The sequence below is a fragment of the Convolutriloba macropyga genome, chromosome 3, assembly GCF_964194025.1.
Source record: "Convolutriloba macropyga chromosome 3, txConMacr16.3, whole genome shotgun sequence".
In the NCBI taxonomy this organism is placed as follows: Eukaryota; Metazoa; Xenacoelomorpha; order Acoela; family Convolutidae; genus Convolutriloba; species Convolutriloba macropyga.
In genome coordinates this window covers 53,840,718-53,855,546 of record NC_134470.1, presented here as the reverse complement: position 1 = coordinate 53,855,546, position 14,829 = coordinate 53,840,718, and the positions used below count along the sequence as shown (strand labels likewise).

Genomic DNA, 14,829 nt, shown 5'->3' with positions numbered 1-14,829 from the left:
CCTTCGTGTGTTCATTTCGGTCTGGACAAAGCGACTTTCGGTCTGGGACCTCAGCCTGGGAACGTATCATCAAAATAATTGTTGTACAACTTACTGTGCAGTTGCTTAAAATCAAATCGAAGCTGAAAAGTTGAGTGTTGAAAGTAGTTAAAACCTCTGCATTTTAATCAAGAGAAGCCGAGCTCTCAGCGACAGCACACCTATGTTATCAATGTTTAGACCAAATTGCCGAAAATAAGGCAAAACTTTATGCAAGACATCAATGTACGAAGCAATCCGTTTGCAATCTGAATTAACCTTATGTCCATTTCCACATACAGGGCAATTTGCATCACGTAACGTATAGTGCTTGTTTTTTAGCCATGGGTTAAGTGGTAGAATTTCTTTATTTTCTGACTTGAGCGTTTCTACAGTGATTCGAAAGATCGGATACTGAATTCTGCCAATCCGACATGCTATCCAAAAAGCCAGAATATGTTTTAAATTATTATTTTAACCAGCATTAAGGGAGCTTTTCAAATGGACGACGTTTCATATGGACGACACTACAATTTGATGACAAATGGACAAAAATAATTAATACATGCAAAATCGCAATATGCGCTGATAATTTAGACCTAGTTGACGGGCCAGTTGTGATAGACTGGGGCGCGCTCACACGTTCAGTTGTAATAGATTGGAATTCACATCGTTCGGTTGTAATTGATTGGACTTCACTTCAAGTCCCACGGGCAGCTGCGGCATGGCCATAGCCCGCGATGCATGGACAGATCCGGTAAAATATATAATTTTTCGTCCCTTCTTTCTCGTTGAAGGAGGTCATTGTGGATGCGCGTGACTACATTATGGATAAAATGGTCAAAATTTCATTGTTTAGCGAGGATTAACATTGAGTATGCATATGCATTTGTCCAATTGAAACAACATTCAGTGTCGTCAATTTGAAACGTCATCTTGTTTACCGGCCCCCCAGCATTGAGCATTTTAGGTAAATTCAAACATCATGTAGCATTAAACATGACCTACCTGACTGTCTTGCTTTTTGCTACATTTGTTTGGTCGGTAGTATATCTACATGTGTAATATCTATCGTGTGATGCGCAGTGTCTAATGTTTAATTTTAAAATGTCGCCATAGTCAAAATGTCGCCATAGTCAAAACTTTGCAGAACCTTTTGTTAGCAGTTTTATTAAAGTACAATTAGCGTTAAAGCTTGTTTCCGTTCTGCTTTATTGCATTTGGGGTTTAAAAGATATTGGGAGACATTTGTTCAGGTGACGTCTCAACAAATAGACGTCCCAAAATGTAGAATTTTCAAAGAATGTGATTGGTTGACAAATTTAAAACACCGTTTCTTTATGCGTTCAATTAGCCTGAATTGGATATCGCCTTTCTAGATTATGTTTTTTACCGCATCTGGCCATGCCTTGCGGGCCATGGCCATGCCTCAGCGGCCCATGGGACTTGATATGAATCTATCACAACCGATCGTGAGACCAGTTTCCCCCAAAAAAGATAATTTTTCTCTTTCGTTCTATTTCTCTATTTTTCTATTTCTATATTTTGGTATGTCTGCCATTTTCACTAGCGCCATTGGTTCGCACTTTTATAGGTCATGTTGCATCGTTGTGTTGGTTTTTCTGAGAAATAAACCCAGATTGTGCCCGTAGGCGTGCGTGAAAAGAAGTGTTTATTCACACGGTGCTAGGAATTAGTGCCGAAATGGCGCAGAGCCGAATGCTTGATTGGCCGCATAATCTGATTGGCTTAAATTAAAGTTCAACGAATGTACGAAATGGCGAGGGAGGGAGGGGGTTGCAACCACCGATAAACAGATGTTCGTGGCGCTATTTTGTAAGTATTATTCAAAAACATCTACTTTTAAAATAATGAGTTTAAGATCAGCCAATATCAGAGCTCGGGAAATATTCGGCTTTAAACCTCATTTGAATGCATTTTGCTCTCCTCCCGTTTGGCTCTAACGGCTTCCTGCTTTTCCGTTAATATGTGCCAAAAGTGAAAACTGTTCATCAACAATTAAACACAAAACGTATCATCAGTTGTTGCGAAACTATTTATTAACAATCATTTATTTTTACTAAAGACCAATTAAAGACGAAGAGTTGTACAAGCGCAAAACAATTGTCCTCGAAGAATATTGGCTTGCGACTAGAATAAACAGCCATCGGAAAGGTTAGTCGACTATTCTCTGAATCACTACATACACAATTTACACTTATTGCATAATGAAGGGTTGCAATTTTGAGCGAGTAGTTTGGGTAAAAAAGGGTCAGCTGAATTTGTGGTGGTAGGAAGTGGCCGACGGGGTGTTTAGCCAAGGAAAACGAGAAATTCAGCCGACAGTTTTATAATTGGAATATGACCTTTGTTACGCTATTTTAAAAAAAAAAATTTTGTTAAAAAATTCTTTGAAAATGATGTGATACAATACATGCAAAGTTTATTCCAAAGAGAACGCGAATTAATTGGCTTATTCATTCTAATAGAGGCCCCTTAGCCCCCTGGTTGTCTATCAGAATGGAAAAAAAATGAGAAATGAAGCCGAAAAATTCAGCTCTCTCATTGGTCACTTTTTAATGCATATTGCGTAAAACTCCCTCCATTTTTAGCATTGTTAAGCCTACTAGTGTTTAATAAATTAGCGTAACTAAGGTCTTTCTACAGTAGCAGTCTCCCACCCGTCCGTCAGGGAGGGGGGAGTCGAAATCGAATGGTTATCCCGGGTCGCCACTTTTTTGTAGTCATACATGTTTACTACTTATTCACAAGAGATTTCCAGATTACAAGGAATTGCTAGGTTGCACACGTGGGTAAAACATAAAACCAGCAAATTTTACAAATCAAAACACATCAGAAGTCATCAATCAATCAAAAACAAATTAAGGAAATCAAGCTTGTGCTTGAACACTCCGGGCCGCGTGCATAAGGGTACAACTGAATACTCTTGTATTTTACAATTTACGATTTCGACAATCAAGTTTACATGATTCTTTTGCTGATATGTAATTTCAACATTGTTTTGTAATGTCGAAGCTGTTAAGATGATCTGTTGTCATAATTGAGGGCATTTTTGGCTTACTGTGTGTGTGTGGGTGCATGTGTAAACTTGTTGTACACTCTTCCGGGGCGACACATATACACCGGCTATATGTCGGTGACAGTTGGTGATCAATAGTTTGCATCGACGTTTTAATTTGATGCGTGGTGGTTGGAATATTGTGTTGCAATATTGCGTGGTGGTTGGAATATTGTGTTGTTGAATGACAAGGATATGTGAAAGTAGTTATTAGGCTTCATGGGGGCTGTGAAAGTTGAATTTTAATGGAAGATTGTTGGCAGTATATACTGTAAAATCTGTTGATGTGAAGGTGTATACTCCGTCGATCTGAAGGCTGTTGACAAAATTATGTGGGTTGGATTCCCGAGACGTTAGCTTTTGTCAAACTGGCAAATACGGGCAAAAATAACGAAAACTTGATTATGACTGTTGTCGGTGGGGGCAAAGAAACACTTTAAGCTGGATTCCGCGTAGTTTTAGGGAAGTTAAGGAAACGTATTTCCTAATACGATCCTTGTATGACTACTAATAGTTCATACAAGATCCCTGTATGATTACCAAGAAGTCATATATGAACCTAGTATGATTACAAAGAATAGTACATCTATTTATCATAAATCTTTTACCGTTCATACTTTTTTTGAATTTTATTCTGTAAGGCATCACCTATGTGATTCCCCAGCATCACTTTGTGATCCGCCAAAAGACCCGAACGTAGAATGTCATTTGCAAATTTTCGCACTAAAAAGGAAATTCATGTACAACCATTAACAGTCAAGCTTATTACAATAGCAGTTTCAAGAGTTTGTGAGCTGAAGTTTCAATTTGGGTCATTGGCTCTAAACTGTGCACTGTTTGTAGGATACTGAGCCATTTTAAACACCGTTGAGGTTTTTTACTGGCTTTTCTTGATTGTGACTTCTTGTTATGTATCTCTGGCTAGCCGCGGTTGTAGTTGTTTGTGGTCACTGTTTGGCGTGAGAGTGAGTAAAATATCTGTTTTGTATCCGAAAGAGAAAAAGAAAAAGGTAAATTCAGCTTAAACTAGAAGAGGAGTTTAGGTGAGCATAAACCTGCTATGTCTGTTTACTCGAGACAACTCTGGCTTGTGTGGGGATCGAACTCCCGCTGTGATTCTAATTTCGTATACTGATTTATTGCTCCAATATGCACTTGTTTTGGCTGTTGATTTGCCATTTCGGTACAGTTTTTGTTGATTTTCCGTGGCTGATGAATTTGTCTCAAGTTTTAAATTCAATTTGTTATTCGCAGTTGGGAAACTCTAAAGCCATTGATATCGAGGTTTGCCGGCTTAGGCTTGTCTCGTAGTCAATATATTTGCTGAGTTTTCACCCGTGTCGGGGATAAAAAATCAAAATTTCTGTGCGCAACATTCCTCTAGAGGAGATGTTTCAGCACGGCATGACTTGGGTGGTTCCTCTTGAGAACCTCGGAGACGGGGCCGAGGATCCCGAGAAGAGTGTCCACAAGAAGCTTCCTCTGTTCAAGAGGTTGATACCGGATGGTTTGGCGGAGGCTTAAAGGTCTTGAAAAAGTCAGAAGCCTATTTCAAAGCCTAGGAGGCGGCGGGCAACTTCTGAATCGAAAGGATTGGAGAAGTTTCCTGATCCTAGGATTGATCTTGACTTTGATCAAAGAATTCTTTGAGTCTTGCTCGTTGATAACTTATTTTTAAATCAGTTAAAAGAAGAGAATGGAAAACTTGATTGTCGGTCCACTTACCCCATCAGAAGGTCAAGTTGCTTTCGTAGTTGTTCTTTGTATATTGCCCTTTCTTTATAATGAAATGTACTTTTGATTCAATTTTGTTCTTTTGTACGCGCTTGATTCGATTTTTTGCCAATCGTATCTGAAGTTTTCTTATGCTAGACAAGTTAGATCCTTCGTTTTAATTTTGAACGTTGTACCATCGAGGTTTCGTTAAACAAAGTCTTGCTCTGCTTTGTGTTTTTTGTTTTTTAGAGATGACCGTTTGAGATTGGTTCAACCAGCAAAGCGTTTGCATATAGAAATAATGGCGGGATGCAAGAATTGTACAGCAAAAGTAAACTTTCTTGTTCACAATTCAGGTTGCTAAACTGCCACAGCTTGAAGTTCCAATTGTCTGCTCTGGCCATTATGTCGTTTTTGGTTTTTCAGCGTTGATTCCAGTTGAGGCTTCTTCCATTTTTTCCCGCTGATCTACAGGTTTTGACTTGTGTGTCTTTTCGAAGGGTTACTGAATAGCATGTACTTGGTTTTGGGGGATTTATTTCGATTTTGAACCTATCACACCAAATTATGAGTGTTTCAGGGGATGCTTGGATTTTGCTCTGTATTAACTGACTGGACCTTAATCTGTGATCTGTATTATAGCGCGAATGCATCTGCAAACAAAAATTTAGGAGTATCTGGATTGTTTAAGACAAATTAAGAACAGTATCGGCGCGGCAACTTTATCCTATGGGACACGAGATGTAGATTAGAGTTTCTTGCTTCTTGTGTTCTTGTTTTTCACGTGAACGTATATTTGTGAGGGGAAATAATTTACCCATTTGCTGATAGTTTTCTGTAATCCAATTTTAAATTTATCAATCATTTCTATTCTCTAGACCACATCGAAATCTTTTCCTATATCGAGGCAAACAGCTTCCACCATTTTTTATTAATGATATACTTCGCTTACATACTGAGTAAATACGATGAGATTATGAGTTGTGCATCTGTTTGCTGGATGCACTTTGTTGTTCTTCGGGATTTTGGTTGCTTCACCGTGTGCTAGATCAAAGATTTTCAACAAGATTTTCGCAATTCAACTGGTAAAGCTAATTGGTCTGTAGTTTTCTACCTTCTTCCTGTTTTTTGAGGTTTTGGAATTTGTTACTTGTGATTCTTTTCACCGACATGGAACGTAAAAGTTGTTTATTGAACTTAAAATAATTAATCATATCACAGTTTTTATTTTTTTTTGGTAGCGCTTTGAATTGATGATAGTTTATTTTATCTGCCCGAGACAGGCACGATTTCTTTGTATGCTTTAAGATTTTTTTACAACTTTTCAACCTCTATGAAACTGTCTTCAGTTTTTTTGTTTAGATCGGTTTCATATAGAAGTTTTGCTCTGTCTCATGAAAATACTCCTTCAACCCTTCATTTTCGTATCGGTGATGTTTGCCTGTTTGACTCAGTAGGCTTTTAAACATTTTGTCTGTAAATTTTATTGTAGATCGGATCCGCTGGGCTGGTTTTCATCGCTGGTGATAGTTCTCTCCAGAACCGCTTATTGCCCGTCTGCTTCTCTGCGTCAATTAGCTTTCTATTCTGTCTTTCAACCAAAAGTTTTAGTGCCCTTCTAATTTCCTTTGTAGGAAGTTGATTCTTCCCATCTGAAACGATAGAAAGTGTCATCTTTTGCACTTTTTAGTTGTCTGCTTATCTTTTTCTTTTGCTTTATCAGGTTGATTATCTCTCGACTAATTTCATGAGTTGCTTTGTTCACATAGGATTGTTCGATTGATCTGTGAAGTAGTTCGATTAGGTTCAGGTTTACTTCGTTCAGATTCTCGTTGTTTGGAGACTTTGGTGGGTCCAGCTATTTTTCTTAGATATAAATGGTCTGACTTCTTGAACCCTTGTCGCCTTTTTTGCTACGATAAGAGACACATGGAAACTGCTTGCTTTTGCTTCTGTTCCAATAAAAGTTCGTACAACAAAAATTGTTGTACGAAATTTTATTGTAAACAAATTTTTGTACAATATTTTTCATATACAAAATGTTTTTTGCCATTGCTTGATTTCATTTAAACAGACAATGCCACTGTTTGCTTCCGACAGAAGCAAGAACAGTTCATGATTTTTTCTACTGAGCCACGCAGTTCCATTGAAAAATTTTAAGGATGTCCATTTTGAAGGTTTTGTTGGCTGCTAGTCTGACTCATGTTTGTTGGGGTAACAGCTGGAATCTGTTTTTTTCCTGAGGTTATCGTGAATCTCCACTCTTGTCCATCTATTCTGTCGTTTATCACTCTGGAGGCACTGTTGCTATCTTTGCTAATTTTATCGCTAGAGGAAATTGCATTGAAACGGTTCCTTATTTTACTGCAAACTCCTACAACTAGAACAGTCTTTTTGTAGTGGTTTTTGAAAGCGTTTGTTGTATCTTTCTTTGAAATTTATTTGAATAATTCGTTTCTTGTGTCTGTTTTTTTTGCTTCGTAAATGGTGGTGTTTCCGAAGCAAAAAGATATCCGAGAAAGCCTCTAAACAGAATTGCGTAAGAGCCACGACAGTTTGTACATTTTGACTCTTCTTTTGATTCCTTATAACTTTTTACAGTCTTTGCCTGCAAATCGTAGACATTTCAAGTCGTCTTTTTAATCACTTGCGAATGATTAAACTTTTCGCATTTGACGCACTGTTTAATGTGGGTTGGTTCATTACTTGGTTCGCAGCGCTGAAGTATCCAGCCATTTTAACGCCATGTTTGTTTGCCTGTGAATTATTTTTTTAGTTTTCCTGTGGCCCTGCTGGTTATACGTTGCACCTTGATAACATTGCATTGTTGTTGAGAAAATCCTCCCTCACATCGTTTTCTTGCATGCTTTGATGAAAAATTACAAAACTGGGTTTAGACTTGAGTTTTGAAGAGCAGAAGTTGTTTCCTACATCAAAAGAAGTCTTTGCAAAAACAAGCTCTGCATTTGAACCGTTCATCAGACCCTCTCTTGAAATTTGTACTTCGGGCTAGATAAAGCATTTTTTAGAAGTTCATTGTTATTATAGCTGCTCTGACGGGTTCAGAGTTGGTTTTAGGATAATTTCCAGTAAATTTGCGTTTGTTTTTATTTTGAAGTAAGTATTGTTCATCTTGTGGTGTTTTGCCTGCAGTGTTTCGTGCTTCAAAGAGGAGTGCACTTAACTGACTCAATTCGGCCAGAGCCGTTTTGTGAACTTTGGAGCAAATCGTGTCAGGAAAGCAAAATGAAAGCCTGAGGTTTCTGAAGAGAATAATTAAAACCAGGTGAAAAGTAATCAAAAAGTCTAATTTTAAAACTTAAGCAAATTTTAGTGAAAATCATTTTAAAAAGTCTCTCTACCAAAGTGTACTTTCCGACTCAAAGTCGAGTACTTGTCTCTGGCTATGCTGTCAAACTTTGGTGTACTGGACCAAAAGTGACTATAATAGTATTTTAACCGATATTAGCATTTCAATAACGCTAGGTTGGGCACTAAATAAGAGTTAGTCCAAATAAATAACTAAAGTTTTGATGTTCTCTTAAGCCAGTGATTACCTATAAATGCTCATTTATATGCAACTTTAAGAATCTCAGCCTAATTGTTGTGATAAACTTATTAAATAGACTTTGTATTTTCAGATCAAATTGAGCTAGGGACTTGAACCACACATATCCGCCGGTGCCAGCATTGGTTCCACAGTATTATATTTCAAAGACCCTTCGTTCACAGCTTGACGGGCACTTTTTGTTGCTGTAAAAAAATCTTTTGTTAAGCTTGCCGTCGGTGCCAGCATTGGCTCTATAGGCTCCTTAATTTTTGGTTTTCAATCTTCATCACACTTCCTTTTTTCATTGTCGTGGGTGCCAGTATTGGTTCCATAGACACTACCATTTTTTTGTACTGCGGACACTTCGAAACTTCGACGATTTTAATCCTCGAACACGGAATGGCACAAATCCTACCAGCATTGAAGTTAGTGAGGTTTGTGTATCAGGTTCTTCCGAGAAATGTCCAGTGCAGACAAAAGTATTAGTTTCGATGTAAATCAAAGTTTTACATGCGGCTTCTGTGCTGCAATTTTTCAGAGGGAGCAGCGAAAATCCTACGCATCTGCAGTTGAGCATACATGAAAAAATGAGAAGACAACCAGCGCAGCGCTCTTCTCAGAAATTGCCCGGAACAAACTCAAAAAGAATTGAAAAAATTTCAACTTATCAAAGGAACGAAGACTTCTGATTTAACCACTGATGAGGCATTTTTGCAAGACTTGGCTAAAGCGTAAAGTGTTCTTATAAATCTTAATGAAGTGTTAACTAAACGAAAATTTGCGCAATGATCAGAAGTTTGAAAACGTTCATATCGCTCCCGATTTGACTTCTTAACGAACGTAGCTATATCACCTACGTTTTCAAAAACGTAAACTGGGGATTCGCAAACCTTGGGCTGTTTTCAAGAATAAACGGTGTCGAGTTTATGAGGAAAAGTGAATAGCTGATAATGGATGCCCTTATTCGTTTTTTAACTTACTGCCTAATGTTCAGAGTACGCTGTCCTTTGAAAAATGTTTATCGGTTACTAACAATCTTCTGCTCAACAAATGCCCGTGTGTTTCTCACTGAAGCATGCCTTAATGAATCAATACCTGATACCTCAGTTTTTCACGGAAGTGTCGTAAACTGTTATTGATCTGTCAGGCCGAGCTGCTGGGCAGCATGGTGGACTTCTAATTGCAATATAAAAATAATTTTTCGCTCTGGAATAGGTTTTATTTCAGTCAAACTCTTCTTTTTATAGCTGCGTTCTTCTAGGATTACCAAGTTTTATCCTATGCATTGTGCTAGTTTATTTGCTACCTCGGAATTCAGTTTCTTTTGTTAGTCCATACCAAGTTGAAGTAATGCTCAGAGCTTTATCAGGTGACTTGAAAACGTTTTTGGATAGTTCTGATTATTCCTATCTGCAGTGGGTTCTATTGGGTGACTTTAATTTTCTTGATGTATGTTGGGATGCTGTTTTTTCTCGGCACTCAGATGAACAATTCCTACTTTATTTTTTTCTGACGAAATTTTGTTTTCGGAAGTTTTTGACTCAACCACGGACAAACATGGCAATATTCTTGATCTGAGTTTCTGTTCTACCGAAGAGTTGTGGGACTTTGAGTTAAACTCTCTAGTAATATCTGATTATTACGCCATTATTCTCAAACCTGAAGTTAATTATGTTTCTATGAACAGTGGCTGTTGTTTTTCTGCGAGTTCATTCAACCCAGACTTATTGATGAAGTTTTTAACCCTGACACGCACTTTTGCTTGCAGAAGTCACCAAATGTCGACCGACTTTATTGCTGAATGTTACCGTTTGCTTGACTTTGCAATAGAGAAGAGTGTTTCAAAGAACCTTAGAAAACGAAAAGAAGTTCTTTTTGTCAAATGTTTCATTTAAATTTAGATATTGATTGGGCGAATTGTAAACATTGGTTATCCATCAGTTTCCAGTAATTAATGTTTCCAAGTTTACACCGATTATCTCTATTGCCCGTCCATTGCTGTTGTTCTGAGGTATAATTGATATTACTTCTTCAACCTTTGTCGCCTTTTTTGCTACGATAACAGACACATGAAAACTGCTTGCTTTTGTTTCCGTTCCAACAACAAATTTTCGTACAATATTTTTCGTACAAAAAAATTGTTGTACAAAATTTTATTGCACAACAAAATTTTCTACAATAATTTTCATGTACGAAGTATTTTTCGCCATTGTTTGACTTCCTTTAAACAGACAATGCCACTGTTTCCTTTCGACAGAAACAAGAACAGTTCATGATTTTTTCTACTGAGCCACGACAGTTCCATTGAAAAAATTTACGGTTGTCCATATTGATGGTTTTGTTGACTGCTAGTCTGACTCATGTTTGATTGGGTAACAGCTGGCATCTGGATTTCTTTCCTGAGGTTATCGTGAATCTCGACTCCTGTCGATCTATTCTATCGTTTAACACTCTGGAGGCACTGTTGCTATGCTAATTATATCGCGATAGGGAATTGCATTGAAATGGTCCCGTATTTTACTGCGAACTTCAACCACTAAGACATTCTTTCTGTGGTGGTTATTGAAAGCGTTTGTTGTATCTTTCTTTGAAATGGCATTTGAGTTTTTCGTTTCTTGTTTCTGTTTTTTTGCTTTGAACATGGTGCTTTGATCGACAGCCTCTATACACAATTACGTAAGAGCCACCACAGTTTGCACATTTTGCCTCTTCTTTTGATTCCTTATAGCTTTTCACAGTGTATGCCTGCAAATTGTAGACATTTCAATTCGACTTTTCAATCACTTGCCGAATGATTAAATTTTTCGCATTTTAGGCACTGTTTAATGTGGGGTGGTTAATTACTTGGCTCTTAGCGCTGAAGTACTCAGCTTTTTTAACGCCATAATTGACTTCGAATTAGTTTTGTTGGTTTTCCTGTGGCCCTGCTTCTTATACGTTGCACCTTGATAACATTGCATTGTTGTTGAGAAAATCCTCCCTCACATCGTTTTCTTGTATGCTTTGATGAACAATTACAATACTGGGTTTAGACTTGAGTTTTGAAGAGCAGAATTTGTTTCTTACATCAAAAGTCTTTCCAAAAACAAGCTGTATCTTTGAAGCGTTCTTCAGACCTTCTCTTGAAATTGGTACTTCGGGCTAGATAAAGAAGTCATGGTTATTTAGAAGTTCCCAGATGTTTTGAGTTGAGGGAACTTGTTTTTCATCGAAGGGCAAAATGGACTTAAGTTGATTTTGGGTTTATTGTAATTTGAACTGGTCTTATGGGTTCAGAGTCGGTGTTAGGATAATTTCCAGTTAGTTTGCGTTTGTTTTATTTTGAATGAAGTCTTGTTCGTCTTGTGGTGTTTCGACTGCAGTGTTTCGTGCTTCAAAGAGAAGTGCACTTAACTGGCTCATTTCGGCCAGAGCCGTTTGGTGAACTATGAAGCAAAAGGTGTCAGGAAGGCAAATAGCGAGCTTAAGACTTTTGCAGAGAATAGTTAAACCCCGGGTAAAATGTAATAAAAAAGTTGGTATTTTCAAACTTAAGCAAATTTTAGTGAAAAATCTTTCAAATAAGTCTCTCTCCTAAAGTACTTTTCTACTCAAAGTTGAGTACTTGTCTCTGGCTTTCCTGCCACACTTTGGTGTACTTGACCAAAAGTCACGGTAATAGTATTTTAATCGATAATGGCTTTTCAATAACGCTAGGTTGGGCACTAAATAAAAGAGTTAGTCCAAATAGATAACTAAAGTTTTTATGTTCTCTTAAGCCAGTGATTACCTATAAATTCTCATTTATAAGCAACTTTAAGAAACTCAGCCTAATTGTTTTGATAAAGTTATTAAATAGACTATGTATTTTCAGATCAATTTGAGCTAGGAACTAGAGCAAAACATGTCCGCCGGTGACAGTATTGGTTCCATTGACACTGCCAGTCTTTTCATTTACTTCAGCCGTCGGTGCCAGTATTGGTTCCATAAACTAAATATTAAAAAACATCATTTGCTATGCTTACCGTTGGTCCAGCATTGGTTCCATAGGCTCCTTAATTTTTTTTTGTACTGCGGCCACGTCGAAACTTCTACGATTATAATGGGTCCTCGAACACGGAATTGCACAAATTCTACCATTAGTGAAATTATTGAGGTTTGTGTATCATGTTCTTCTGAGAAATCTCCAGTGCAGACAAAAGTATTAGTACCAGCTGGTTTCGATGTAACTCCAAGTTTTAGCTGTGGCTTCTGTGCGGCAAATTTTCACGAGGAGAAAAAATCCTACGAATCTGCAGTTGATCGTACATTAAAAAATGGGAAGACAACCAGAGCTGCGCTGTTCTCAGAAATTGACCAGAACAATCTCAAAAAGAATCGAAAGAATTCCATCTTATCAAAGGAACGAAGACCTCTGATTTAACCACTGATGAGGCAATGATGCAAGACTGGGCTAAAGCGTTAAGTGTTCCTGTAAATACTAATGAGGTGTCAACCAAACAAAAATTTGCGCAATGATCAGAAGTTTGAAAACGTTTATATCGCTCCCGATTTGACTTCTTCTGAACGAACGCAGCAATATCACCTACGTGTTCAAAAACGTGAATTGGAGAGTCGCAAACCTGGGGCTGTTTTTAAGTTTAAACATGGTCGAGTTTATGAGAAAAAGTAACTGGCTGATAATAGATGCCTTTTTGTTTTTTGTTTTACTACTTACTGTTCAGAGTTTGCTGTTCTTCGAAAAACCTTTATCGGTTACTAACTATCTTTTGCTCAACAAATGCCCTATTGTTTGTCTCACTTAAGCATGGCTTAATGAATCAATACCTGATAGCTCAGTTTTTTACGGGAGCGTCGTACACTGTTATTGATTGTTCAGACCGAGCTGCTGGGCAGCATGGTGGACTTCTAATTGCTTTAGAAAACTAATTTTTCGCTTATGAATGTTTTATTTCAGTCAAACTCTTCTTTTTATAGCTGCGTTCTTCTAAGGCAACCAACTTTTATCTTATGCATTCTGCTAGTTTATTTGCCGCCTTGGAATTCAGTTTTTTTGTTATTCCATACGAAGTTGAAGCAATGCTCAGAGCTTTATCAAGTGAATTGAAAACGTTTTTGGATAGTTCTGATTATTCTTACCTGCAGTGGGCTCGCTTGGGTGACTTTAAATTTCGTGATGTATAACGGGATACTGTTTTGTCTCGTCACTCAGATGAACAATTCTTACTTGATTTTTTTCTGACGAACTTTTGTTCTCTAAAATTTTTGACTCACCCACGGACAAACATGGCAAAAGACTTGACCTTATTTTCTGTTCTAGCGAAGACTTGTGGGACTTTGAGTTGAAATCTCCAGTATTATCGAGGACTATAGAGGAATTTTTTACCCCTGACACGTACTTTTGCTTGCAGAGGTCACGAAATTTCGGCCGAAATATCCTGAATGTTACCGTTTGCTTGACTTTGCAATAGAGAAAAGTGTTTCAAAGAAATGTGGAAAACGCAGAGAAGTTCATTTTTATTATTCATCTACCACAATGCATTGTTTGAATAAATAACCAACAGCACGAAAGCAGCATCATTTTCCCAAAATGCGTGATCTTGAAAATGAGCTAGCAAATTATCGAAATAGACAAGCACTTCTTATTGGCAAAAACATGCAAGTTTTCAACAAACGAGGCTTTTATCATCCTAAGGAAACTCAACTGCCGAAATTGCGTGCCAACTAAAATTTTTCTCAGAAACGAGTGAGTTTCAAATAACCTGGAAAAAGCTAATCTGTTTAATACATTTTATAGTACAGCTTATCAACCGGGCTCTGAAACCTGTTTGAACTCATTTGTTTTCCACGACGTAGTTTACCTATCCGAAGTCATTTTTTCCGTTGAAGAAATTCATTCATAACTCCTGAAGATTCCCGATTGTTCAACGGCTGCCTGTGATGGTGTTCCTCCGACCATTCTTAAGAGAGCAGCGGATATTTTGTCTCCTTTTGTCTACCATATGTTTACTCATGTTAAAGAGTCTTTTACCTGGCCTAATTTATGGAAATATGCACATATCAGTCCTATCCACAAGAAGGGTTCTGGAGCAGATGTCGACAACTACAGGCCAATTTCAATCTTACCCCCAAGAATTACCGATTTTTGAAAGGTTTCTTTTCAATTGTATTTATTCGAAATTGGAGCATCCACTCAACCCTCTACAGCATGGTTTCCGTTCAAAACACTCAACGGTCGCACAATTAATTGTTTTACTGCACAATATACATTTAAATTTTTACAAAAATATAGAGTAAGTTGTAGTTTACTTAGATTTTGCAAAAGCGTTTGATTCGGTTGACCATTATAATCTTCTTCTTAAACTGGCGAGATTTAGATTTGTTATAAGTTTTGTTTTACTTCTGTACTCTTATTTAAGCAGTGGACGCCAGGAGAGCCAACATTGATGGATTTCTATCTGACGAGCAACCTATTACTAGTGGAGTT

At 37.6% G+C, this 14,829-nt stretch overlaps 2 protein-coding genes across 6 annotated transcripts in view; both read left to right on the top strand.

Annotated features, from left to right (window-relative positions):
* LOC142336280 (uncharacterized) overlaps positions 1-14,829 on the top strand; it is a 46,230-nt gene that overhangs the window by 15,579 nt on the left and 15,822 nt on the right. For 2 of the 5 annotated variants that reach the window (XM_075384985.1, XM_075384983.1), the window contains one exon: positions 2,105-2,193. The exons of 2 other annotated variants lie outside the window; for them this stretch is intronic. The gene's annotated coding sequence lies outside the window, so the exon portion shown is untranslated. Of the gene's footprint in view, positions 1-1,835; positions 1,855-2,104; positions 2,194-14,829 lie in introns of all 5 variants that reach the window. One more of the 5 variants, XM_075384986.1, reaches the window with a different exon arrangement.
* LOC142336281 (uncharacterized) overlaps positions 8,410-14,829 on the top strand; it is a 304,207-nt gene continuing 297,787 nt past the window's right edge. Inside the window, exon 1 of the mRNA XM_075384988.1 lies at positions 8,410-8,441. The gene's annotated coding sequence lies outside the window, so the exon portion shown is untranslated. The remainder of the gene's footprint in view (positions 8,442-14,829) is intronic.